This window comes from Myiozetetes cayanensis, unplaced genomic scaffold, assembly GCF_022539395.1.
Source record: "Myiozetetes cayanensis isolate MyiCay16 unplaced genomic scaffold, myiCay2020 scf7, whole genome shotgun sequence".
NCBI lineage: Eukaryota > Metazoa > Chordata > Aves > Passeriformes > Tyrannidae > Myiozetetes > Myiozetetes cayanensis.
Genome location: NW_026087964.1, coordinates 24955587 through 24970272, shown reverse-complemented (window position 1 = coordinate 24970272; position 14686 = coordinate 24955587). Strand labels below are relative to the sequence as shown.

The window sequence follows — 14686 nt, the reverse complement described above, 5'->3', positions numbered from 1 at the left end:
GCTCATAAGTTGCCACAAGATATTAATTCTTCTGCTAAATATAAAAACTCACAAAGCCAGAAAATGCAGTCACTTAACCTATGGATTCACTGCATAGGTATTTCAACGTATCAGTGCTATTCCATTCCTGCTCTAAAAACCTTCATCAGAAGTCAACAGCCGACTCCCAGACACCTGTAGTTGTTTGCAGCCGTCTGTACCTGCTTCCCACTTCACAGGGGATCTCTGATAGCGTTTAACAGAAATATCTAAGGTAAACATCACCGGAATGTTTTTGGAGGGCAACCTTTGAACAGTGAAAAGAAGAAAAGAGCTCACTTTCTTCAGTTACCAACTCCAGAAGATTACAAGGTGCTAGCACATGGTGTAATCAGTCTGTATTTTCTTGATTTAAATCACCAGATGAAAAGCCTGAAAACAGCCACTGAGCTTTTCATTCCTCATTTTTTTTATTGAAACAGAAGACTGCATCCCATCCCCATACAGCAGAGGTTAAAAAAAATTTTAATAGAAGTTTCTCAAAGAAATTTATGTCTCCAGCTTCTTACTTCCCTAGGAAATGTAACTTACTTGCTTACCCATATCATGCGAACCACTACGTGATTCTAATCGATGCAGCATATGACTTACCATGTAGCACCACTAAATATTTTTATTATTAATGCTATAAATTATTGCAAATGTAGAGCTTATTTATTGACATTTTATAGGTTAATTATTTAAATTTGAAAACTCATTATAACAACGAGCTTCTTCTGCAACTTTAAAAGATGATTTAGAAAAAAAGCCTAAGCTGCCTCTTTTCTACTGGCAGAAACCAAGAATGCAAGGTCTTACAAATGTAATTAATGGGGTTTAAAAAAAAAAAAAAATCACACTTGCACTCCAGAAAGGGCATAAAGCAGAAATCCAAGTGTCCTCTTTGTTTGCAGACTGACAGGTTAACAAAAACTTCTGAGCTTAGAATCACAGGAGAGAGCTGAAACTTGTAAGCGATAAGAGAACAATGAGTAATTGCAATTAATTGCTGGGAAGAGCAAAGCTGCCACCGTAGTCCCCGCAGGCGTGAGGAGCAAAGCAGAATTCAGCATGAGCTCCAGCCGTGGAGCAGAGACACCAAAGCAAACACGTACAAAGCAGCACACGTGAAGGTCACCAGATAACGGCCTGAATGACAAAACACTGCTAGAGACCTTCCCGGCACCACCACCCCAAGCACCCTTGTCTTGCCACCATTTGTAGGTCTTACTTCTGATGGTACAGGCACCTACTTTTTAAATTTTGGCACCAGCCACCTTCCCCACCGAACCAAATCTCTCAGATATGAGACCACAGACACTCTTCAAAAAACAGCAATAAATATGTACGTAGAAGGGTAACTCATGGTTCCCCAGAGACAGAGCTGACTCCACCACCCCTTTCCAGACCTCACTTTTGAAGTATGTAACAGAAACACATACTCCTTTTGCCTCTTTCCTCAAGCAAATCCAGCACTGCTCCAGTGAACATCAAGTGAAACCTTGCATGTGCTGCCTCTGCTCCCATGCTGGCACGTATGTCTCCCTGCTGAAATTCCCTCTCCCAGCACTGGCATTCTGGGATGGCAGTGCAGCGAGGTGGCTCTTTAAGCAAGTGCTTTAAAGCTGATATTTGCACAGGGACTGCAGAAACGAGATTAGGCAGGCTAGTGCTGGTCCATGAAATTATGATCCATGAAGTGATTTCCCTAATTTTTTATTTGGGATAATAATTAATTATATTATCTATGACATTATATTTAACAACATACTTGTGTATTTATACATACACACACCTTTACTGTGCTATAATATTTTAATAAATACATTATTCTATACTTCAATAGCTCCTAATAATTAGAACCACAGATGTATAATGGAAAAATACTATTATAGTGCTAGAATTCTTTCTGTATTTGTATCTTTACTGAAGGAGAAAAGGAAAAAAAAAAGGCAGGATTCTTTGTGGAATGGGGGTGATTTGTTCATTTGTAAGAGAGGATTGGAGGAAATTAAACTGATTCACTAAATGACAAAAAATAAAGCCAAGTCAAAGAGTTTCCTAGGCTTTTTCCCCTATTATTACCCCAATTATTTTCCTTCTGTTTCATTGTGCATGAAGCAACTTCACGGTCTGAAAATGCTGAATTTACAATTATGAACTCAGTATTGTATCCTAAATGATACAGCATTGCCAAGCTGGAGTGAGTATTTTAAAAAAGCCTTGTCAAAAGAGGTTTTTTGTTTGTTTTCTTTTCTTCTTTGCCTACTAGAAAACAAGGCTAAGATTTGGCTTTTGTTTTAAGAAATATTTTTTCTTGAGGAATCAAGTCCAATTTCCTTCAAATTCAGTAAGGCTTATCTAAAATTTTTTAAAAACTCTTATTTTAAAATGAGGTTTTTCTGTAAATCCTAAATGTCTCAGTTTAGCTATCTAGAACATAAGCTGTCTTTCAAAAATAAGAATGTTCATATTTTGGCCAACTCATCCTGAAGCTTGAAGCCTTTCGCCAGGACAAGAGGACATAGCCTCAAGCTGTGCCAGGGTGGACACCAGTGAGTGAATTTCTTCACTCAGAGGGTTGACAAGCATTGGAATGGGCTCCACCAGAGAGGTGGTGAAATCACAATCCCTGGAGATGTTCAAGAAATAACTGGATGTGACAGTGTAGTGTTCGGTCAAAGGCTGGACTCAATGATCTTGGAGGTCTCTTCCAGCCTTAATGATTCTATGATTCTATGGCCAAAGTAAAGCAAATGCACTAGATGAAGAGTGAATTATGGGAAGCAGTTATAAGGACCATAAGACATCTACTTGACAGTGTCTAACCAAAAAAAGCAAAACATGGTACACAAACACCCACAATATTGCACCCAAAACATTACTTCAATTATTATTCCTGAGACAAGAACTAGCAGGTTAGAGGATGAAAAACTGAAGCTGACTTAATGGGTAGTTAGGCAACATTTTTTCTTTTTATCTAGAATCAAAGGCTTGATTTGCCACACAGCAGTTCTGCTCTGCAGACTGAGTGATTCATTTCCTCACAAACCTTTCTGCTGCAGTGAGTATTGTATCATCAGTATGCTGCACACAGCCTATAACCATGCAGATCTAGACACAGATCTACAATATAAAAACATTTAGAATTTTTGGAACATATCTTTCTATATATGGAAAAAATACTGAATTTTGGTCATTATTGTAGCTCTGTAACTGTATTTTTCCATGTATAGAATGACGCCTTCCAACAGCTACGTAACATTAAAAGACTTAACAGTGCTACTAATGTAGTGAAGTTACATTAGCAACTTGCATGTAGTAAAAGTAATGAATGGGAATTGAAAAAGCTACACAATAATCATAATCATAATTAACAGCACAGCCCATGATACCATCTGTAAAGAACTGACTGCATATACACAATGGAGAGTCACTGCTTGGGCTTTTGTGGATTTACTGCAGGACACTTGGAACTCTGTCTAGCATTACAGAATACTGCTGTGCTTGCCATGGGCAACAAATTTCTGCAAAAAGAAATGTGCATGACAAATTTGATATGCAATTCAGTTGTGTCCCTTGGCAAAACTGAGTGAGTCTGGTCCATGGGAGAAGTCAGACTAGACACCTATGGTCAATCCTGCTCTGTGCCACAAGCGAGTAGCAATACTAAAGACTGTAAATCTCAGAGAGCCAAGGGTTCCCTAAAAAAATGGCCAGTGAGATGAGCTGAATACAGGGACAAAAAAACCTTGAAAGGAAGAGTCAACACTGCAGAGCATCCTGTAGGCAAGGAGGATGTTTTTGTCCCATGTGGCAGAAGTAAAGCCAAATATGAAATTATATCAAAAATGTAGACACTAATTTTTAGTGCCTGATTTAAAATATCTATGCTTGCTTTTTTCAGACTAGTTAATTCTATGTAGTTATTGACACCTTTAAAACACAACTGTTGATGGCAGTCAGTTATAATGTTCAGCAATTCTATTAATTGGATTTAATTAAAATTATTAAAATTAGTTAAAACTCCTAACTGAGGCATATACAAACTGAAAAACATGGAATTTAGGACCCCATGTGAACAGGTTAGTTCAAGGAATTCAGAGGTACACAGAAAATTCATGGAGAAGGAAAATCACTTAGCAGTAACTGAAGTTTCTTCAAGATATATAGTTTTATATGCACATTCACATAGTCAGTGTACATATCATAGAATCATAGAATGGTTTGCATTGGAAAGGACCTTAAAGATCACCTAGTTCCAACATTCTCCCCCGGCCCCGCCATGGGCAGGGGTACCTTCCACTTGATCAGGTTGCTCAAAGCCACATCCAAAATGGCCCTGAACACACTCACAGGAATGGAGTATCCACAACTTCTCTGGGCAACCTGTTCCAGTGCCTCACCATTCTCAGAATAAAGAATTTTTTTTTTTTAATATCTAATCTAAACCTACTGTATTCTTTCAGTTTGAAGCCATTCTCCTTTGCCTACCACTACATGCCCTTGTAAAAAGTCCCTCTCCATATTTCTTTAGATCCCCTGGAAGATGCCTCTTCTCCAGGCTAAACAATCCCAACTCTCTCAGTCTTTTCTTGTGTGAGAGGTGCTCCATCCCTCTAATAATCTTGGTGGCCCTCCTCTAACAGGTCGTTGTCATTCCTGTGCTGGAGACCCCAGAGCTGGACGCAGCACTCCAGGTGGGGTCTCACCAGAGCAGAGTAAAGGGGCAGAATCATCTCCCTTTACTTGCAGGCCATGTTTTTTCTGATGCAGCCCAGGATACAATTGGCTTTCTGGCTGCAAGTGCACACTGCTGGCTCATGCCCAGCCTCTCATCCACCAGCATCCCCAAGTCCTTCTCAGCAGGGCTGCTCTCAATCTGTTCATCCCCCAGCCTGTATTATTACCAGGGCTTGCCCTGACCCAGATGCAGAACCCTGTACTTGTTCTTGTTAAACTTCATGAGATTTCCATGGACCACTTCTCAAGCATGTCCTGATCCCTCTGGATGGCATCACATCCTCCACATGTGTCAACCACACCACTCAGCTTGGTGTCATCTGCAAATTTTCTAAGACTGCATTCAACCCTACTGTCTATGTAATTAATGAAGATATTAAATAGTGCTGGTTCCAATACGGACCCCTGAGGGACACCTCTTGTCACTGATGTCCTTCAGGACTCCAAGCTATTGAGCACTCCCTTCTGGATGAGACCATCCACTCAATTCCTTAACCACTTAACAGCCCACCCATCAAATCCATCTCTCAGAAGGATGTTGTGGGGAACCATGTCAAAGGCTTTATAGAAGTCCATATATATAAACAAACCCTTCAGTAAAAAACCCCTCTGATTCCAGCATTGAAAGTTGCAGGAGACCGGAGGAATGACTGACTGGCTCAAAACAACCAGGTGTGTTTTTCTTTCTTTTTCTCTCTCTTTTTCTTCTCCTAACTTCTTCTTCTTGAAATATGTTGTAAGCCAGACTAAAAAAATTCCAGTCAATGCCTTAGTAAGCACCTTGTTATATCTGGATAAGTTAAAACTGTCTAAGTCATTAAAGTTTGTGAAGTGCCTTGCTTTGTCTAGATGTTGTTTTAAAATTTGCCAAGTACCTTATTCTACCTTAATGTTCTAAAGTTAACAAGTAAAAGTTTGTTACTGAGCATCCTGAGAATTTCTTTGTTTTTCCCGTGCACTGCCCAGAGTGAATCAAATTATCTCCCCCTACACCCACAAGTGGGCTGGGGCGTTACAAAGGTGATTTCTCAAACCAGACAATCCGCAATTTTACAAATATTTACAAATAAGCACACTGCAGATAAAATGAGGCAAAATGCAGTCTAGCAGCTAATGCCACTGTCACCGTTCTTTGACAAAGAAAGGCATTCGGTGTCCTGTCAGGGTCACAAATGGGTCTTCATCTTCTCTTTCATTCTGACAATGTAGAAAACACTTGGGCTGAGAAAAAATTACTTTGATGACCCTTGTGGCTTACAGCCCATCTGCCTCTTACTGATGCAGCTTCTGTTTGGAAAAGCTCCAAACAGTGAATTTTAAGGCAGCAGGGATCCAACTTTAACTGCTAGAAAGGGTGTTCCAGCAGGCTAGGTGTATGAGGGGATTTAACCCTGGACCAAAGGGAGCCTTTGCTCCACATCCGAAGAAATGTTTGTGTACTCCAAAACTTAACAACTTTTTTTTTTTTTTTACGGCATCTTATCCAAGGAAACACAATCACCCAAAGCACGCATTTTGTCAGATATCAGGTGTTGGTATCCGGCTACCAGATCGCAGTAACTTGTGACAATGTTCAGCAGGCTGTGTGGGTGGATGAAAGATTAATCTACTTGGCAGAAAAAACATAGCAGGCTCTCTAGTACCACCCACCCTTGCACTGTCAACAGGGGACGTTGGAACAGGGTGGTTGGGAAGAACATCAAAACCCACATGTAGGAGCTGAGGGTGCCTGTCCTTCCTCCAAACACAAGCAGCGGATGAAGCAATAACTGCCAAGGATTTGAGGCTGAGAGCAGGATGGCACTGTTCATCATTATAGCCCCCAGATGGGCCAGCGTAGGCTACTGCAAAAGCTTGGAACAGGATTCAGAAAGGACAAGAAAAATCAGTCTATTTTTTTTTTTCCTCAGCAACTTATGTGCTCCGACAGCTCCAAAAAGTCTGAGCACAACATTTCTCCTCAAGAAGGGCATACAAAAGGACCTTGTCATGAAAGTGTTTTATTTGCTGCTAGAAGCAGAAAGGGGAAAGCCCTTATCTTTTGATCTTTTTCCCATAAGAGGCAGCTGCTTTTCATGTTGTTTGCAATGGGAAGTACTAATGCTTCATACTGGGCTAGATGGGAAATAGGACCTGACTTTTTATGAACATTTTTGCAGGTTTTGGCTGGGGTAGAGTTAATTTTTGTTATAATAACTGGTACGGGACTCTGTTTCAGATTTGTGCTGAAAACAGGGTTGATGACACAGGGATTTTTTCAGTCATTGCTGAGCATCATTTACACTGAGTGAAGGCCTTTTCCGCTCCTCACCCCACCCCACCAGTGAGGAACACAAAGAGTTGAGAGGGGACACAGCCAGGACAGTTGACCCTAACTGCCCAAAGCAATATTCCATACCATATGGCATCATGCTCAGCTTATAGAGCTGGGGGAAGAAGGACCCAAGGAGGAATGTTTGGAGTAATGGTGTTTGTCTTCCCAAGTCACAGCTACACATGATGAGGCCCTGCTATCCTGAAGACAGCTGAACAGTTACCTGTCCATGGGAAGCATTCAATTAATTCCTTGTTTTGTTTTGTTTGTGAGCAGTTTTTCCTTTACCTATTACACTGTCTTTATCTCAGCCTATGAGTTTTCTCACTTTTACTCTTCTCATTTCTTCCCCATCTCACTGGGAGGGAGTGGGCCTGAGCTGACAGCTGAAGTTAAACCACAACCACAACACTATTACATACTGAAGCAAAAAACCCAAATATTTTTAAAAGTCAGAATTGCAATAGGGAGCCTTAATTAGTTTTTGGTACCATTAACTTTTGAGTGCATGAAAACAGTTTTAATTAAAACCTCCTGCTTCAATTTCTCAATATATCTTCCTGTTTCTGCAAAAAATACTACAGATGCCAGAGACCACAGCTTCCTTCAGTACACATCTGTGATTCACACTGAGGACAGATCCATTCTGTGCACTCAGTAAAGTGTGTCATACATGAGCAGAAGAAAATTCAGTAATATTGTTATATCAATATTCAATTAAAATAAATACATGCAAAAAGGCTAAATCTTTACAAGGCAACTTCAGTTCTGGCACTTCCTTTCTTTCACTTGCAAACTTATCAATCTCCTTTGTGAAAAAAAATAAATTGAAAAATGCTTCTTTTACATTTTTTATTTTGCTCACCCTCCCAAGAGCAGTATGGTACAGAATAGTCTCTACGTTCCCACTGCTGATCTCTATCACCTGACTGCAATCACAGATGGTCATTCTCCACTTTAAAAGACCAAGAAATCACTTAACGATGCATCTCCCAGAGCACAAATGCTAAGACACAATCATGGGCTCTCAGCTAACATTTAGAAGACCATGTAATCTTGAGAGGAAAGACACTGCCATTTTCTTCCAGCCTTTAATTACTTCCCATAGTCTCCAACATAACTTTCTGGGTTGTGTGATTTCATCTCTGTTGGCTCTTTGTCATCTTCTCCTTGTTGTTCCTGACTAACATTCAAACAACTTTTAATGATGCTAAAATCATGAAAATCTGAATTTAGTAATCTATTCTATTGCTTCAACTTCATTAATTCTGAACCCATATTGCATATCATTGACCACAGGCATGGACAACATTGCTTCACAACAGCTTTGTGACATTAGAAAGTTACCATGTCTTGTTCACCCTGACACTCTTTATTCCTTTGAGCTGAAACAACTTCAGACATTTCAACATTCCTTCATAGGCCATATTTTCTAAATCTTTTAATTATTTTCATCCTTCTCCTCTGTATGCTCTCCAATTCATATACATCTTTCTTGAAGTGTACAGCCCATTCGGGCATGGGGTTACAGCTAAGGAGGACTTCTCATGCCTTCCATGGTATCGTCCTATCTATACATCACAAAACAACATTTGTCTTTACTGCAGCTACTCCTTAAGTACCATAAACCACAGCTCTTCCCAAGAATTACCACCCAATCCCTTCCTTATACAGTTGATAACTACAATGTATTTCTCCTGTTGAACAACTTAATTTTAATTCTGTCTCCAGTATAATCCAGTCCCTCTCCGACTGCTGCTGCAGATGTAGCAAGCACCACTGAGGTCACTGTTAAAAATACACTGTAGTATTGGGCATTGAATAAACGTTGAATAAAAATATGCTACAGTTTTCACAGGTGAATGGATGAAAACTACAATATTTGGAAGACATAAGACAAAAAATTTGGGCAACCTTTCATGAAGTTAATAAAAATGCAGATCTTCAACAAAGGGACACTGTTTTAGCAAGACCCAGAACCTAGCTAAAAACCAGAATGGCAATATCATGTTTCTGAAATATCTTAGGATTTTTTTTCTTTAACAAGACAAATCAACTAGTCTAATTCTCAATTAATTAATTAAAAGAAAAATTAGCCTGAGTCATAAAGACGTGATTACATGGCTAAAATTTGCCAAAGTTATGAGAAGCAGAAAAAAGGTTCTACAACAGTAAATATAGTTCAATTCTGTTGGCAGATGATGCCACTCAACCCAGCTATCTCATGTGTGCTCCAACAGACACCCACAGATACCATAGATTCACAGGGCTTTCTGTCACTGTTTTTCTCTTCTGACCCAAACTGTTCCACAGATCACTATAATTGTACTTTTTTGCACTTTTTTTCCCCTTGCTAAGGAGTTTCAAAAGTGGCTTTCTGAAAGGCTACACAGAAAGACAACGTGTTACTTTGAAGAGCAACATGAAAGTCAGAATCTTGTATGGTTCATTTCACTTTAATTCTTTCCATCACACTCCCTCCACATTTCAACTTAACAATAAACATAATCTTTTATGTGCAGCATCCTCCTACAGAAGCCTCAGCACAAATCACTAGGCTGAGCTGCTTTATGAAGCTGCCCAAGTCTGAAGGCTGATTTTCAAAACATGCTGAGTAATGAAAAAGACGGCCAAGCAGGTCAGCAGCGTGCACAGCATTTTGTACTCCCAAACACTAAATTGCGAGGAAAGCTTTTACTTATTTGGATAATTTTCACACTGTTTTTCTTAAGGCAATAATGGTGAAGAAAATAAAACTTCTGCACGTGTTATAATTAAAACTATAAGCTTAACCATTTTGAAGCATCCTTGGGGTGTGAAGCAATTGACTTAACTCATTTGACTGCATGTGTTGGTGATCACAAATTAAGGTAGTCAGCAGAAAAGTCATTAACTACCCTTACTCAGCTACATCATTCAGTCCCATGAACTAAAAATCAGCTGCATAGGACAGTATTTTCTTAAACAGCCTTGTTAGAGGCACAAAACTTGTATTCCTGTAATTTGGCACACAACATGCATATACAAAGGAGAAACTGAACTATGTTAAGAAATATATCGATGTACTTTACACTTTTGTAGTAGCACCTGAATAACCTTCATCAATGTGTGGCACAACAGCAGTATAAGACACCTGGGATAAAAAGCATCAAGATCTTTACATTTTTCTTCCCACCAAACTTAATCACCAAATCACTGGGATTTAGCCCATGTGATGCACTGGCTCTTGACCAGTATTCATTAAAAATTATTCGTTACAAGTCAATTTTATTTCTTTGTAAGGCTTCAACAGTTTAAGCCTACATGCTGAATGTAAAGCAATGGCAGATGCTGGATGCTTGTATAAAAATATTTTACCTCTTAAAAAGAGAAATCCTATGATATGCAATGAAGAGAATCAAAAGGAGTGAAAGTCCCTTCAGGAAGTGATGTGAAACAATAAGCGTAAGATCTACACAACAACTCACTAAAGACAGAAATCATGGAGTCTCCATGGAAATAAACACAATTTTATCCATCAATAATTGATTAAATAATAGATAAAAAATAGAATTTGGCCCCTCCAGTAGAAGCACTAATGTAATTAAAGTTAACCCTGTAACTTCACATTACCTTCTATCACATTATTCAACACCTATTAATTCTACTTTAATGTGCACTTTACACAACTTCATTCTTTTCCAAATTCATTGTATCAATGACAATACACAGATATTTAGAGCATCTCAACATTTAGAGCATCTCACCATTTACACCATGCTGATGGAGCTATTATGTAACTAGAATGCCCTAAGTCTGTTGACTCCAAAGAAATTAACTGTACTTTTCTAACGTGAAATTAGTAGGCTTATCCATTTTTGCTATAACTCTCTTATCTAGGCCTTTATGGAATAAAGACTGTGCATTGATTTTGTGGGAGGGAAAAAAAATCCTTTAACAATTGAAGTCAGCGATTTTCAAACATGAATAATTCAGAATATAAAAAAAAAGTACTCCCTTGGTTTGTGAGGAAAAAAAGTCAAAACAGTCATTCAAGCTTATACTGTCTATATAAAAATTCTGTTTATGTTAGACTTCATTGTAAAACAACAACCAAACATATTCATATTCACAAACTCATCATCACATTTCAGTCAGCACTTATTATGCCATGTGTTTCTTATTTAAAAAGAGCTTACCTGACACATCTACAGTATGGATATTGAAATAACCCTAAACTATATTACTCACACAACCACATCCATTTTCAGTGAGAGAAATACCCGGCAATACAATAAGGTGACTAAGAGCCAAAGCAGAATAAACTACAAAAGTTATTCTTACTGCTGTAATCAGAAGTGTGAAACCAAAAAGGGCTGTATTTTAGTACTAGCATTTAAAGTAAAATCTTATGGCCAAACAGTGCTTTTTAATAGTAAATAAATTTTGTTTAAGTATTCAGGAACTGTGTGTTTAAAAAAATATTTTACTGAATGCATTTCCAGTTCACAACTGCTACTACCTGCATAATCTCACAAGAAAACTGACCAAAATAAGATCTATAAGGGACAAACCCTGGTGGGGGAAGAAGGAAAAAAGTGGACATTTTTAGCACAGGACCCAGCAAGTCATTCATACTTCAAACCAACTGTGTTTGCTGCCAGTGCACTTCTAAAAACCCAGTAACATGGCATATAGGAAAAATAATAATTGCTCAAAATTGTCAAGCAATTCTCTCTAAAAGGTAGGGTTGCCCAAATGGATATGACAACAGGATGCTCTGAGATACATTTTCTTATTGGACAAGAAAGACCCAATACCAACCAGCAGCAGTCTCTTTACTACGTGCCATATTTATTACAAATATTTCAAGGTAGTTCTTGTAATTATTGTCCAACTAGAACATAAATATACAAATCACTTTCACATAAAGTTTCAATACACTTTAGTGTTGAATTCAAGCTCATTGTTGGCACGAAATATTCAACCGCAAACACAACCTGCAATCTGGTAAACTGATAGCAGCCAAGGAAGAGTTGAATTTGTCCATTAGATGAATTTCTGACCTGGATTCAAACCACCTAAAGTAAGTGATGTACAGAACTGCTAACTACTCCCTGTATTAAAATATATCAATGTCTTTGTTAAAGAAACTCACGATAATATTTATGCCCATTGATTAATGTTTTGATATAGTTAGAAGACATAATTGTCTATGCAAGGTGCAATTAGAGTTATTTCGGATGGTAATTTATTGAGTGTGCGTTACTAAATACCAAATAAAAGTCAGTTCTGACTAATTTTTCATCTTTAATCTGTTAAAACATAGAACCTGCTACATGTTACTGCTATCAGGTAGCTTATATAGCTCAGAGTCTCAGAAAAGAGCTCTTTTCATACAGTTGCTATGCACTGTTTAAGGTATGTACAAAAAATCTGTTTGAGAATATAACAAATTAGATTATCTATTATCTGTGTATCTATTATCGACAGAATGTCTATTATTAGGCCTGTGGTTGCAAATTACTCTTCTCTTTCTCCACGGCCCCATCCCCCCAGCAGCAGATCATTTTCAGTGCCATTATTGTCAGGCATATTAAATTTTCAGGATGCAGAGTTGTGGTTTCCAGGTCTCTACTTACCCCTTGAACTGTCTTTTTAACTGGGCATTTTTACACTTAAAATGACAGAGCAGAGGCATAGTGATGTTTTACATACTACAGCTACAAAGAACTAGATTTGTAACTGACTCGCGGCAATCCCAGCAAAATTAATTAATGAAAAACAAACAAACAAACAAACAAAAAACCAAAAAAAAAAAACCAAAAAAAAAACCCCACCAAACAAAACCCAAACCGTCATTCATTAAAAATGTCTCCATGAAATAGAAAAGGTGCGTGCTACACATATTTCTGTCCCCGAAACAGACGTTTTCTAACTGACGAGATGGCGCAAGACAACGATTTCCCATGTGAAATGGTGTTACTTCCAGCTTACCTGCTCCAGCTGCTGGGAAAGAGTAAGGAAGAGGGACGCGGCCCCGCTGCCTGCCAGCCGCGGAAGGCAGCCGGCTCGTTACAGCATCGCGGTGGCACTTGTGTGACAAATGGCTTACGGGAGCTCGAACAAAGCGATGCTGCTCTGGAGGAGCATCGCCGTGAACAAAGTCATCTCTCTGACAGCTCCCGCTTTTCAACGAAGCTGAAACAATACAGGATTCCCTGGGAAAACGCTAACAAAGGGGAAGCAGAAGGAACTGGGGAGAACCAGCCCAGCCATTGAATTCCGCGGCAGCAACGAAGTGACACCTTCCCAAAATCACCCTCACGCCTCCTTACACCTTCCACAGAACAAAGGCAGCCCAACAGCGGCCGGGAACTACTCACGGGGGGGTTTCTGGCCGTCCTCCCGGCGCAGCCTCCTGTCCCCCGCCTGCTCGCCGCTTGCATTGCCGAGCGAGAGGGCACAAGCAGCGCAGACCGGGCAGCACAAAGCGGCAGGGACACCCCCGCACGGCCCCGCACAGCAGCGGGCGGCCCCGCACGGCGAGCGCTCCCGAGGCGCGGCCGGGGCAAAGCGCAGCCGCCGACGCCGGAGCGGCGAGGCCGGGATGCAGAGCCCCAAGCGGGATGCAGAGCCCCGAGGGGGATGCGGAGCCCCGAGGGGGATGCGGAGCCCCGGGCTGCGGCGAGGATCCCTCCCGCTGCCGGCACCGCGGCGGCCCTTGCGCGGTGGGGAAGGGGTGGGACGGCAGGGTCCTTCCTACCTGTACTCTCTCTCCCCGCTGCCAGAAGGGAAGAGCCGGTGGCTGCTGCGGGAGCCGGTGCCGCCGCCCAGCCCGTCGGATGCCGCCCCCGCGGCGGCCGCCCCATGGCAGCGCGGCCGCCGCCGCTCACGGGCGCCCCGCAGCGCCGCGCCCCAGCCCCTCCCGCATCCCGGCCCTCGAGCGGGCAGCGCTCGGCTCCTCCCGTTGGGAAGCAAGAGGTAAGGCTGGACTTACCTGGATTCACCGGGACCCAGCACCGTTGCACTGCCCGAAGAAGAGAACAGCTCCGGAGGAGAGGAGATCCACAGCTACGGCTGCACCCCGGCTCTGAACACCCATTTGTTCTCTTCTCACAGCAAGGCTGAAGTCTGAATCCAGTGCCTGGCTAGTGCTATAGCTACACAAATACTTATCCCCTTCCTTTCCTAAAAAAAAAATAGGATGAACTACAAGAAATACAACAAAAATCAGCTGCTCCCCAACATGGCAGTAGAGAAATGAGCCTCCCCTTCTTTCTCATATCCGTATTTGTATCAGCTCTTCTGGGGCCCCACTCTTCCAATTCAGGTATCAACAGCAAGATTTTACCAGTGCTGAACACCTGTTTCCTGAGTTTCCCAAAGAGAACACGATAAAAGCACATGCTGCTGCATTTAGTTCCATCCAGACTCTTCCACTTTCTGAACTAAAATTGATTATGTGATTCATGATCTTCAACTGCGGAGAAAGATGTGTTTTGCCAGCCACCTCTCCAGATTCAGATGCTCCCTGGAGCATAAGGTCTTACAGCTTTGTATTTTGCCTGTTTTTTTTTAATTTTTTGACCCAGTCAGAAGTGGTCCTTCTGGTATTCTTAAAAAGAACTG

General features: G+C 40.8%; 1 protein-coding gene across 4 annotated transcripts in view; it reads right to left on the bottom strand.

Moving 5' to 3' along the window:
* Window positions 1-14184, bottom strand: part of CRACD (capping protein inhibiting regulator of actin dynamics) — a 129022-nt gene extending 114838 nt beyond the window's left edge. Inside the window, exon 1 of one of the 4 annotated variants that reach the window (XM_050338822.1) lies at window positions 14055-14184. The gene's annotated coding sequence lies outside the window, so the exon portion shown is untranslated. Of the gene's footprint in view, window positions 1-13051; window positions 13299-13440; window positions 13569-13820; window positions 13957-14054 lie in introns of those variants that run through there. The other 3 variants (XM_050338818.1, XM_050338821.1, XM_050338820.1) reach the window with 3 other exon arrangements.
* Window positions 14185-14686: the final 502 nt, after the last annotated feature.